The sequence below is a fragment of the Falco cherrug genome, chromosome 3 (assembly GCF_023634085.1).
Source record: "Falco cherrug isolate bFalChe1 chromosome 3, bFalChe1.pri, whole genome shotgun sequence".
Taxonomy (NCBI): domain Eukaryota; kingdom Metazoa; phylum Chordata; class Aves; order Falconiformes; family Falconidae; genus Falco; species Falco cherrug.
The window spans coordinates 39,376,971-39,379,470 of NC_073699.1; the positions used below are offsets into that span (position 1 = coordinate 39,376,971).

General features: G+C 38.6%; 1 protein-coding gene across 1 annotated transcript in view; it reads right to left on the reverse strand.

The window, feature by feature from the left end:
* Positions 1-2,500, reverse strand: part of ZFHX4 (zinc finger homeobox 4) — a 149,520-nt gene that overhangs the window by 126,242 nt on the left and 20,778 nt on the right. The gene's annotated exons all lie outside the window — the stretch shown is intronic.

The window sequence follows — 2,500 nt, forward strand, 5'->3', positions numbered from 1 at the left end:
ACGTAAACTAAGAATTCTAAATATTGCAGCCATCGACAACACAGGCAGAACTCTTTGAAGGTTCTCATTTTACCAAGTAAATCAGCTTACTACAAATCTTCCTTGTGCAAAAGCCCTCAGCAGGTAGCTGGCTATCCCTGATTAAGCACCAATCACAATTCTTCCCCACACTTCAGTCACCTCAATGGGCAACGGAACAGAAATTAATATTTACTGCAACCGGTCCCATCATCCTAGGGGACAATCGCATGCACTCAATTTTTTCATTGCAAAACGTAATGAACACCATTTCAAATACCATTTTGATGTTATCAATCCTGGTGAGTTGCCCATCTCTCAACCACTGCCTCAATCAACATCTCCCCTAGCTTAACAAATCATACGCAAGCACTACTGATGAAAATCCTTCAATCATTTCTTGCAGGCAGGCATCTTAGACCATAAACTCCCTTTGTTGAGAACAAGATGCACTCTATAAAGGCCATATCAGTGTCTGGCAGCAGCGTAAAAGCACCAGAGGAAAGCTGGGCACACATTGGTTAAAAGTCTGCTTTCCTTCATTTTTTTGTGAGCCTGCAAGGCTCCAGCCACTGTAATAGTAGCCTGATTACAGCCTAAGCTACTCTGAGTCCTTGCAGATCTCTCAGTTTGCAGAATGATGGCACTGTACACAACAGCTGAGTACTCTGAAACTTTAGTGTTTATTTTCAGCCTATGATACAGACTCTGCCTTGCTTTTATGCAGGAGCTAAGCAATCCTCATTCCAGTCATAAGTCAGAGTGATAGATCTCGTTAATTTTAGGCAAAAGCAGCAGCCAATTTATCAGATAAGTTTTCAATTAAGTATAAAAGTTTGATTACAACCTGAAAACTATTGTTTTAGATATCTGAAGCATTAAGGTTTTCTACATCTTCCATTTACAAGAAAAGGGAATCTAATAAAAAAATTTGCATTGCTGGACAATATATATTTATATACGCAATAGCCAGGTGCTGTATCCCTGCATAAAATCACGCAGTGCAATTCTGGGATTAAAAAAAATAGAAATCCTTGCCTAGGAGGCTTCAGTGAAGGTCACTGAGATATGAAGTGTGAAGGATAGCTGCTTAATTTTTTTTTAAGTGTAATCAAATCTAATCTTGTCAGCTAAATCAGGGAGAGGAAGTGATCAGTTTAAGATACATCAGAAGATTTGCATAGAATGAAAATGAATCAAAATTAGTTTTGGTATCTGAGATGGCTAAAACGACAGCCTAATTGCTCCTGAATCAAACGTCACAAAGCTTGGTGTGTAATTTTAATCATTGATGAGAGCCAGGTTGGCACACATGCAATTTAAAAACCTTTTGAATTAATCTGATCGCAAATACCATGAAAACCTAATAATTCTCTAATTGGTTCAGAGACAAGCATGTTTACCTTCCCATTTGGCAAATCTGCACAAACAGTGTATGCATCCTGAAGAAATCCTACATGTCTGATGCAGTCTCCTTCTAAGGCCTTATCTACAGATAAAAAGTTGCACAAGGACCAGAAAGCAAATCCCAGCCCCTTCCATCTGTAGAGGACTGGTATAAATGTCTTCATACTGGTATCTCTCAACCTGACACAAAAGGATAAACAATGCTGGTATAAAGCATTTTTACATGTATCCACTCAGCAACTGCACTCATGAAACTATTTCAGTCACGCGTAAACACACATGCAAGCATGAAGACACACACCCAGCTGGCACCAACATGCACACAAGAAGTTTTTTAGATCATTGCACAGCAAAAGAGGCAGTAGTAGTTCTGTTTTGTTTTCCAGCAATGATACAGGGAGGCATGAGCAGTAACTCTCTCCTACCCAGAATCATGAAAGGATCAGTCAGGGTAAAATCTTTTTAGTGGATAAAACAAACTGATAAAGAAGGAGTTAATACAGCAAACGGAGTCAGATGCAACTGTCTAAAACTATTCTAGCCCTATCTGTGGCTTTCCATTTAACCTTTGCTGCTTGAAGCAAGCTCTACCCATACTGCATTACAGCATGGTATACCATAGCATCACAGCATCCAGCACACACACAAAAACAGTTGCCAGAATAGTCATGGGCATGCACACTATACTGTGACCAGACAGCACTGATAAGCATTAAATAATTTTAGGCAGATACAAAATGGGTTCTGCAGAGTAGCATCTCACCCTTCCCCTTCTTCCCACAACCCTGCACTGAACACTCTTGCTGTTGCAATTTCTTAAATGATTTAGCAGAACTAAACCAGATTTTAAACCTTCTACCATGTAACCAAAGTAAAAAACAAAATCAGCGCAGTAACAAGTGTCGTAACATCTTTTCTGTTACTTAATCAACATTTTAAAATAAACAGCACATTTACAGTTATCAGTTTCCTTACATAACTTCAGTATTAATCAGTACTAAACAATGACATCAGCTCTGATCACAATCGTATAAACAAGAGTATATTTCATTCCAATTAAAACAAACACTAAATC